Source organism: Eptesicus fuscus, chromosome 19, assembly GCF_027574615.1.
Source record: "Eptesicus fuscus isolate TK198812 chromosome 19, DD_ASM_mEF_20220401, whole genome shotgun sequence".
In the NCBI taxonomy this organism is placed as follows: Eukaryota; Metazoa; Chordata; class Mammalia; order Chiroptera; family Vespertilionidae; genus Eptesicus; species Eptesicus fuscus.
The window spans coordinates 54,846,637-54,857,998 of NC_072491.1; positions in this window are offsets into that span (position 1 = coordinate 54,846,637).

Consider the following 11,362-nt stretch of genomic DNA (forward strand, 5'->3'; position numbering starts at 1 on the left):
TTGGGCCAGGGGACCTGAGGCTGCGTGTATCTCCCCTCCCCCCGGCCTGGCAGATCTAGATGGAGGACCTCAGGCCATGCCCCCCCCACCCGGAAGGGCTTGACGGGATACCTCAAGGCACATCCCCCACCCTGGTCTGGGCTGGGGGACCTCAGGCCACACACCCCCGTCCTGGCGCTGGGCCAGGGGACCTGAGGCTATGCCCCCTGCCCGGTGGGGCTTGACAAGGATGGGACTGGCCGGGTCTGGATCTAGCCCAATGTGGGGAGGCCAACCGGGTCTGAGTCTCATGCGATTTTGAGGTGCATGTGGGTGGGCAGGGACTTGACTCTGGGTCCCGTGGTGCACCCCAGACTCTGACAGGAGGAAGGTGTTCATATACATTTTACTAATTTTCTTTCATCTCTGACACTTCTATTATAGAGAAAGGGCAAATAGCAATATTAAGTTATTTCATCTAATTAATCCCCTTTTAATGTGCACAAATTTTGTGCACCAGGCCACTAGTAAATAAATAATGAATGAAAAACCATATTCTTCAAGAAAAAGAGAGGGGAAGGTGCCTGTCTCTCAGGGAATTATGGGCACTGTTTATTTTCCCTTCTACTGAGTGCTCTAAGGCTGCAGGGCCACATGCCACAAACACAGTCAGAGCAAACTAACAAATGAAAGGTTGCCACTGCTGAGATGAGGAGATGGGTGTGGCGGGCAGGGTGCTGAGTGTTGGCCCTCCTTCCCCTGTTGGTGCAGACACCTTGCCAGATGCCCTTAGGGAGGCTCATTCACACCCTTCCCGAGCCCTAGAGCCTCAATAAGCTACAAAATCACTCTACAGTCAAGCAAACTGGAGGCTGTGTGGAATTCATTTAAATTGGATATCAGCTGAATAGTCTAAATAGTTTCACCAATTAAGACCTAAAACTTAAGAGAATCTTAGCTTCTTAAATTCTTAAATCTCAGAATCTCTGAAAGCAATGGGGCCTGTTTATGTATTTCAAGTTCACTCAAAGAACGTAACACCAAGTACACTCAGGACCTTTTCTAAGACATGGACAAAACACCTGTGATGCACTGCTGGCCCGAGGGAGGAGACAGAGCGGGGAAAGAGAGAGGGCAAAACAAACAACAACACCAGAGCCCCAGTTGCCTCAAAACCTTTTAGACAGGAAGTGTCCCTTCTCCCAGATTCTGGCAGGATTCCTCCCTTGACTGGCTTTCCTACAGATGCAAGAATGCTACTGCAGTCCGTTAGTCCGTGTGCGGGCTCCAAGGAGCAGTGAGCCATGTGGGCGAATGTGGGAGAGCAAGAGGGCACATCCCCTGCAACAAGAGAACCAGGAGCCAGAGGGCAAGGGAGCAGGAGAGGCAACTCCTCTGGTGAGGGGATTAACAGCTCAACTCTTCCCGCGCTTGCAGTGGCCACACCTGCTCTGGCCAATGACCTGTTCCCAGGTGTGGCTGACAGGAAAGCACCTTCCCTGTTTCACTGGGCATGTGTTTATGTCCCTCTGCCAGGCCCTGCCCCCAGCGGAGTGTGGGTACCAGACCAGTGGTTCCCTGGGGAGTGTGAAACTGCAGCTTCCTGGCAATGCTACCCAGATGGCGTTGACCATGACCTTTGGCCTTCCCTTTGCACCTTTCCCGTCACCAATCACCAGCTGAAGTGCAGTGGCGTCAAGAGCAGAACAAGCCACTAAGCCTGTATCCTCTCAGACAGGACTTTGCCAAGACAGGCCAACTACCCTCAAAGATGAGGGCCCCCATATTTATAACTTGCTGATAACTTACTCCAACGGGGAGACTTGGTTCTTTTCCTCTTTTTAGGGGACATCTAAATTAGCATGAAATTGCCTTAGATTTCAAACTCCAGATGAGACGGAGCGGGAACCTGCAGCTCTGCCGCTCACTAACCATGGAACATTCGCTGAGCCTCCGCTCAGAGCTGCACTCGGACTAACCATTTAGTCCTCAAAGAGACCATGTGAGACGGGACCAGGGAGCAGAGAGAATAAGCAACATGCTCCACACAGCGGTCAGCGCAGCGTCGGGCCCGGAGCCGGAGCCCGTGCTCTCCGTCACTTTGCCGGTGAGTTTTGGATGTTTAAGTGTAAGCCACTGTAAGAACTGCTTTACGTGACCCATATTAACATGTACGTGCTATAACACAGCCCAGCACCACATATAAAATTGAAACTACTAGTGTTTTCTATTGTATTTTATTGTTTGAAACTGCTGGTCACTCTCCACCAAACTGACTTCAGGATCCACTGAGATTCGTGAGCAGAAGTTTGAAAAACAGGCCCCGCAGTTCCTCCTACAGCCAGAGGAATTTGTGAGGATAAAACACGGTGATGGGTGCAAACGCTTATCAGAATGCCGGGCGCACACTGTGCTCCAGGCAGAGCGGGGATTAGTGTTGACCTTGTAAACAGACTGTAGTCATGGGAGGCAGGGACATGGAGGGGAAAACCCTAATTGGGCCAGAGCTGAATTTCTTGCCAGTGACAATGAGGCTGGGAACTCCCCGGCATTTTTAACTTGTGCTGTCACAGGAATCACTTCAGGAAGAGAGCTGGCTGTGCTCCGTCTGTGTCCCCTTCTGCTCTGGCAGGGGTAGTTTACAGGCTGCTGCGCCTCGCGGCTGAGACCCTAGGGAAGCAGGTTATTGATCTATGTTTACGTCTAACACTGGACGCTCGGCTGTTCAGGTTAGGTCTCCCTGGAGGAGCCCAGCAGGGAGAGCACGCATTTCCTGCTGATGCTTTATAAATTACTAGCTTAGTGGCTTAAGACCACACACCTTTACTCTCTTGCAAATGCATTGTCTTCTAGAGGCCAGAAGTCTGCACTGGGTCCCCCTGCCTGGCTAAAAGCCAGGTGCTGGCAGGACTGCATTCCTTTCTGGAGGCTGAGGAGGCTCCATTTCCCCCCTTTCCGGCTCCTTTCCCATGGCCTCTCCCTCCTCCCCTGCCGCAGCCTCTGCCACCAACCCCACTGACCGGGACACTGACTCAGTCTCACCTCCCGGCCTGACTTCCTCTTCCATCCGCTCAGGACCCTGTGATGACCTGGGTCCACCTGCATAACCCAGATAGGCTCTGTTTTCAGATCCGAGGTCCACCTGCATAACCCAGATAGGCTCTGTTTTCAGATCCGGGGTTTAAAAGCCCCATTTTCCCTGTAAGGTCACACTCAGAGGTCCCAAGGATTAGAACTCGGACCTTTAGAGGGAAAGGGGCAACTGCTCTGCCCACCCCAGAAGGCAAGCCACACCACAGTGCCTTGGCAGCAGGCAGCACATGACCTCACCTAGCACGTGCGCAGAGGGCATTGCGCCGTGTTCTGCTGCCGTGGACCATTTCTCGCCGAGAACCCGAGGCTCTGGAAGATAACATGACTGCCCGGCCACACCGGCAGGTAACACCAGGGCTGCCTCTCTTCAAGGTCATGCTCTCAGGCACGAGTGTGTGAATTCAGTGGCTGCATCTTCCCCCATCACAGACTCACTTCACTCTCTTCCCCAGGAACCTTATTTTGAAAGACTTTGTTTGTGAATTTTTTTCATTAATGAAAGCAAACTTCTAATTGTCATGTCTGAGAAGTTTGAGCTAACCTCTTTGCCTCTTTTGGGATTTATATAGCTTTAGCCACAATGATGCGACTTAATATTTTATTTAATGTATTTTGGCGTCATTTTGGAATAATGAAAACAGGAGCCTAGGAGTCCAGAGCAGAAGGGAATCAATGAGGGAGGCAGTCAGGAGAAATAGGTCCGATTCAGTCTCAAAGAAACAGAGGTTTGGGACAGACCAGAGAATGCAGAACATGAATGACACCTAGAGAGTGGGACCAGGTTCACACAGGATGCGACACAGGAACCTGCTAGGGAGAACGGGAGACAATGACTGAGGACAGATAATGCACAGAGGCTTGGAAACAGGTACACAGGTCAAATTACCCACTCAGGCGGGCTGCGAGGCATGAGGGGGGGGGGGCGCATCAGCTAGAACAAGGACAGGAGTGAGAAAGGAGCCTTTAACTCACCTCTGGGAGGGAAACTTGCCTGGAGACTAACTGCACTATGTCCCCTTTTGATATTTCTAAATTTCATACAATGCACATGTATGAGGAAATGTAAGAGATAGATACATGCATGTAATGTATAATATATAAATTATATGTGTAACATATAAATACAACCATGTAATGTATGCATGTAATTTATACTAGTAAAAGGGTAATATGCAAATTGGTCAGGATGCCCTCACAGTAACAACCAAACAGCAGGCTGCGTGGAGTGACCAGGCCGGCAGGGGGGTTAGTGAGGGACGACCAAACAGCAGGCTGTGTGGGGCGACCAGGCTGGCAGGGGGGACAGTGAGGGGTGACCAGGCCGGCAGAGGGGGGCAGTTGGTGGCAACCAGACCAGCAGGGAGGGGGAGGGCAGTGAAGGGCAACCAGGCCAGCAGGGGGAGGGGGGCAGTGAGGGGTGACCAGGCCAGCAGAGTGAGGTAGTGAGGAGCAAGCAGGCTAGCCGGGGGGAGGGGGGGGACAGTTGGGTTGACCAGGCTGGCAGGAGGGCAGTTGGGGGACAGTTGGGGGCAACCAGGCCAGCAGAGGGGGCATTGGGGGCAACCAGGCTGGCAGTAAAGGATAACCAGGCTGGCAAGGGGAGGGCAATTAGGGGCGATCAGGCCACTAAGCAGAGGCAGTTAGGGGTGATCAGGCTGGCAGGGGGGGGGCAGTTAGGGGCAATCAGGCAGGCAGGCAGGTGAGCAGTTAGGAGCCAGCAGTCCCAGATTGTGAGAGGGATGTCTGACTGCCGGTTTAGGCCCAATCCTGACAATCAGACATCCCCTGACGGGTACCTTATTGGAGAGGGTGCATGCTGGGCTGAGGGGGACCCCCCTCCCATGCATGAATTTCATGCACCAGGCCTCTAGTCTATCTAATAATAGTATAATATGCAAATTAGTTGGGACGCCATCATGTAATGACCAAATAGCAGAGACCTGAGGCTGCATGGCACCTGGCCTGGGCGGGGGACCTCAGACCATGCCCTCTGTGCAGTGGGGCTTGACAGGGACCTCAGGCCCGTGCCCCCTGCCTGGCAGGGCTTAAGAGGGGACCTCAGGCTGCACCCCCCGCCCAGCGGGTCTTGACGGGGACCTCAGGCCGTGCCCCCCACCTCGGCGCCGGGCCAGGGCACCTGAGGCTGCACCCCTTGCCTGGTGGGGCTTGGCAGGGAACCTGAGACTGTGCCCCCCCCACCTGGCGCCAGGCCGGGGGAACTGATGCTGTTCCCCCTGCCCCAATGCCGGGGTAGGTGACCTCAGGCCATGCCCCCACCCCAGCGCCAGGCTGGGGGACCTGAGGCTGCACCTAGGGACCTCAGGCTGCACCCCCCACCCAGTGGAGCTTGATAGGGGATCTGAGGCTGCGCTCCCCACCCAGCACCAGGAGGGGCTTGATGGGGGTGGAGCCGGCTGGGTCTGGGTCTCCTGTGATTTCGAAGCGCATTCGGATGGGGAGGGACTTGACTCTGGGTCCCACGGCATGCCCCAGACTCTGACAGGAGGGAGATTTTCATATACATTTTACTAATTTTCTTTCATCTCTGACACTTCTATTATAGAGAAAGGGAAAATAGCAATATTAAAATATTTCCTCTAATTAATTCCTTTTTAATGTGCACATATTTCATACACCGGGCCATTAGTCCTATATAATAAAGAGCTAATATGCAAATGGTCATCATGCCCTCACACCATCATGCCATAACAGCTCAGACACTCAACACAGGGGAGAGAGGAATGGGGACCAGCCAGGCACAAATGTGCTCCCAAGATAGGAATGGGGACAAGCCAGGCACCAATGAGCCATGAGAGAGGAATGGGGACCAGCCAGGCACAAATGAGCCACGAGAGAGGAATGGGGACCAGCCAGGCACAAATGAGCTCCCAAGATAGGAATGGGGACCAGCCAGGCACAAATGAGCTCCCAAGATGGGAATGGGGACAAGCCAGGCACCAATGAGCCATGAGAGAGGAATGGGGACAAGCCAGGCACCAATGAGCCATGAGAGAGGAATGGGGACCAACCAGGCACAAATGAGCCATGAGAGAGGAATGGGGACCAGCCAGGCTGTGGCTCAGGAGAGGAACAAGCCTCCTGCCCCGCGGTCCCAGATGCCAGTGGCTGTGTCTGCACCTGTGGCCCGGGAGAGGGACAAGCCTCCCGCCCATGGTCCCTCAGCTGCAGCCAGCCCAGGCGAAGCTGGCCCAGGTCCTGGGTGCCTGCGGCCGGCCAGAGAGAGGAAAGCCCAGGTCCTGGGTACCTGCAACCAACCAGAGGAGGGAATCCTGGGTCCCAGGTGCAGTGCAAGGCAGAGGTGGTTAGGGATGATCAGGCCAGCAGGGGAGTAGTTAGGGGCAATCAGGTCAGTAGGGGAGCTGTTAGGGTCAATCAGGCAGGCAGGCAGAGGTGGTTAGGAGCCAGGGGTCCTGAATTGCGAGAGGCAGTCGGACATCCCCTGAGGGGTCCTGGATTGGAGAGGGTGCAGGCTAGGCTGAGGGACTGCCCCCCCCATGCACGATGTCATGCACTGGGCCTCTAGTATAATATATGCCTATGATGTATAGATACATGCATATAATATATAGATACACATGTAATATGTTATCCATACAAGTAAAATACAGATATATAATGTATTAAATATCTACAATATATAGGTGTGTGTAAAATATAGATACATATACACTGAGTGGCCAGATTATTATGATCTCTGAATGCTTAATAACCTGGCCAGTGTGTGTGTGTGTGTGTGTGTGTGTGTGTGTGTGTGTGTGTGTATTAGAGGCCCGGTGCATGAATTCATGCATGGGTGGGGTCCAGCCAGCCTGGCCCGGGGGAGGGGACATGTGCGGTTGACCAGCCTGACTGCTGGTCGAATTCCTGGTTGAGGGGACAATTTTCATATTAGCCTTTTATTATACACTGAGTGGCCAGATTATTATGCATTCAGAGGTCATAATATTCTGGCCACTCAGTGTATGTACTGTATCATACATGCATGCAAAATATAACACATACATATAATATACCTGTTATATATTACATGAAACATATAGATGTATGCCTGTAATGTGTTTTATGTGCCTATAATATATAGATACATGCATGTAGCATAGATACATATACACAATATATATTATGTAATGCTTAGATACGTTTACATAATACATGTACAAAAGACTATCTTTACTGACCGCAAGTACCTTATTTAAATAAACTAGGCATCTATTCTAGGCACACATAGGAGCTTGGGTAAACCTCCTCCCTTCTGCTCACCCCCAAGTACAGCCAGTTCAGCAATTTTCTCACTGTCTTCAAAAATCCCTCCTTTGCTCAACCTCCTTCATGCTAAGCATCAAGAGCCTGGAGCCAAGCATTTCACTTTCCTTTTACACGTCTGCCCAGCTTGGTTGAGAACCTACGATAGAACTGACTCAGAAGGCTCACAGGACACTGTCACTTACCCCCGGACCCATGATCAGCTGCAGAGTCACACGCAGCCCAGCCCAGCCCAGCCCAGACAACGCCTGCCAGACGTCCTCATTCTCACCCCGGGCTCCACACCACCACCGGGATGGCAGCAGGGTTTGCCTTTTCAATCAGCACGCAACTCCAAGGGGATGTTTATCTCAGAGATCAACAGGTACCCGATTGCTGTCCAACTGGCTTGTTTTTAAGAGCTGGCTAATGTGGGCGGCTGTTGGGTCTCTGCACTTCCTGAGCACTAGTGCATGCTCTCTCTGTGGTCCGGGAAGCTGGCAGGCAAAGCAAGCACCGCTTAGGCCTGGGCAGCCAGCCTGTGGCGTTAGTGCCATGAAGGGAGGCTCGGGCCAAGGAGGCTCTGGGATTCCTTCCCTGCCGCAACGTATAGGGAGAGCTGCACTCTCAAAGGACGCCTTGATCAGGCTGTGGCTTAACTGCATTCAAAGTCGTAGTGCTAAGCACTTGTTTAGTTTAGATGTTACACATGAGGCTATTTATCAAGAACAAGTCACAGCAGGCACCGGAGGGATAGCAGGTCAAAACTCACTGTGCAACCAGATCCAAAAAGACCCTGTGGTTACTCTTCACGCATTGTGCCAATGTTCAAGTGTAAGATCACACGCTACGTTGTGTGAATGAAAGTGTTGTAGCCAATTACCTGGTCTGCCTGTCTGACTTGTGTCAGTCAGTGCAGAAATATTCCTTGCGCTTCTCACAGAAGAGTAATCTTAGAAACTATGTCAACAGAGAAACATCCAGGGATGGAACAAATGCTAAGCCTCTAAAACCTGTCTGGTCCTCTCTCGGAACACCTGGAGGGAGGAAGCACGTTGCCTCTTTCTGTCTGTGCCGCACAGCGCTCACCCTCAAATGACATGAAACCAGGATGAAGAAAACCGTAGGGTAGAGCCATGATTCAGAATTGAAATTAGTTCCTGTGTCACACTGATGAAGCACTTCCAGGCGTGTCATCTCATTCGTTCCCACTGCCACCCTCACGCACGAGGACAGTGGATAGGTACCGCGGGCACTGAAATCGAGACTGCAGCCAAGCACGCCCCTGCTGACATGTTTTATGTGAGTGACTGAGGCCACGCACTGTGGAGACTCCAGAGCCTCTGCCCAGCGACCCACAAGTTACAGAGAAGATACTGCAAACGCATCGTGTGGCACCTCCTCAGGGCAGGCTGGGTCTGTCCTGCCTGTTCGGTGGGTCAGGATTAGTAAGCCCACTTGCCAATGGCTCTAAGTCACATTCTTCACGTTTCGGGAGCAAGTTCACATTGTGGTCCCCACCTCCACTGCTCTTTGGCTTACTTCTCAGTTGGTTCTGAAGTTCAGATAAAGAATATCACCTTTTAGCTCCATCATATCTCAATAGGGATAACAGTTACACCACAAGGTTGTCTTAATAATATACTATTTGGTAGAATGTAAGACATTTGTATCTATGGGAGCTAGTATTTCACTCTCACAGCCAGTTTTTAAGGATTTAGTCATTCAATCAGGTGACAGTTTTGACTAATTCTACTAAGAGGGATAAACTTAAGTTAATATCTAATTATGCTTGAAATAAAACACCTTCCATCCCGCGTTGTCAGTTGTACATGGTTTGTTTTAAATATTTAATACAATTTTAATTTTCTAAAAGGTGACAGGAAGTATTACTGCACTGGGTACAGTCTAGAGTTTAGAAAATTGTCAGAATGTTGGCTGCGAAGATTTTTTTAAATCTGGTGCTTTTCCATAACTTTACCTCTGTGAACTGTAATGACTTAGACATGAACTCGTCGCAGTGCTAAGCACTTGTTTAGTTTAGATGTTACACATGAGGCTATTTAAACAGGAACAAGTCACAGCCGGCAATCAAAACTCACTGTGCAACCCGTTTTTAAAAAAAAACCTGAAACTTGAAATGAACACACCTAATAACTCTGCATGCTTCTGACCTGAGAACGGCCGTCTGCAGCTGGCCACTCAGCATCCTCCCGTGGCCTGAGTGCACCTGAGGGCACTGTCATCACGTTCACGCCATGTCCTGGGCACTGGCCAACAAAGCAGAGACGGCCCTTGTCTTCATGAAGAGTGCATTGGAAACTAAAGTATGGCCACATCGTTTTGATTTGCAAATCACTTTTCAATATTTCATACGCCAGCCTTGATAATTCTCACTAACTAAAATTGGCAAGGCCCCAAATACTTCGAGAAAGGAAATTAATATTTATTGTGTATAGCCTTGTACACATAATCCTGTTTAATTCCCAGAATAGCCTTAAGAAAGGTATTTTTTCACTACTTAATAGATGAAGGAAGTGAGTAAGTCTTGTCAAAATTACATAATACCAACGAAGTCATGCACTTTGGTTACTGAAAGAGGAGACTTCTAACTCATGTGATCTGATTCCAAAGCCCCATAGTTTTATGCTAGAATGGCTCAGTTCCTATCAATATACATCCCAAGTCAAACTTGTTATTATGAGAAAGACTTTTAAAGAATAAAAATGATGTACATGACAACTTTAGTAAACTATTACTAGAGACACATCAATAGTTTGATTGCTAGACTGAACTTCTTTAAAACATATCCTTGCTCACATGTACAATAACTCCTCATATAACAGTGTTGACCTGTAACGTAATTCACACTCCATCTCTCTTAGTCTCACTGCCTGAGTGCAGTTGAACAGATTCAAGATGCAGCAATGGAATTTCCTTGGTTCAAATGCTGGCTCTGCCGCGTAACAGCTGTGGGACCTCACACAAGTGATGAATGTCGCTGTGCCTGTTTCTGCATCTGCAAACAGGAGAGGAGCGTCCAGTGCCTAGTGTTTTGGTATTAAATGACCGAGATGCAGATCTGAGGGCTCTTGGCTGGGCCGTAACCGCTCCATGAGCTTGTCAGTGTCCTCTAGCCAAAGACCACCAGGGGCACATCTGCTGTGCTAGAAAGCTGCTTCCCTGCCTCACTGCAAGGGGAAAGGTACGCCGTGGGGAAGCATGGGTTGTCTCAGTAAGAGGCTATGAGGAAGAACTTACTACAGGATAGGGTTTGTCTTAGGTAATTTAGGAGCATTCAAGGAAATTGGGGATCTTCCCTGCATCGGATACTGTCTGGAAGCAGGAGAAATTCTCTGATTGGGTATCTTGATTCTTTTCTGGACCATGAGAGGAGTGAAATCAAGCTAAAGCTGCAATTGGTCAAGAAGCAGTAGGCTCTCATTGTTGGCCAGGAAAGGGTGCTGTGTGCTCCTTTGGGGTTTGGACTATTTCTTATTTGTCTTTTCAGATCTGATCATGAAGTGGCCTTATTTTTTCTTGCTCCACTGTCATCACAAAGTGGTCTTGTCTGAGGCTGCTGTTCTCTGACTGTGTTTACATTCAACAGGACTTCACAGATTTGCAGTGAGTGACAGGCATGCTCCCAGCTGAGAGAGGCTGTGTTCTTCCTTCTTAAAGCAGATAAGAATAGTTATTATCTCTACATATAAAACCCTAGTATGCAAATAGACCGAACAGCAGAACAACCAGACAACCAGTGGCTATGACATGCACTGACCACCAGGGGGCATGCGCAGAACATGGCGGGCATGGGCCGCAGCGGGATGGTGAAGCAGGTGAGTAGGGGCGCCCAACTAAGGCAGGGCACCAGTTGCTGTCATTGGGGCGAGCCTCTGGTGGTTACTGAAAATTCTTTGTTCCTGCACACTGCAGTCCCGCCCAGCGCTTGTATCCACTGCCAGCACCAGAGCCACTGCTCGCACCCGCTGCCAGCAGCACCCAGCGCCGGTCTTGATCACTCGGC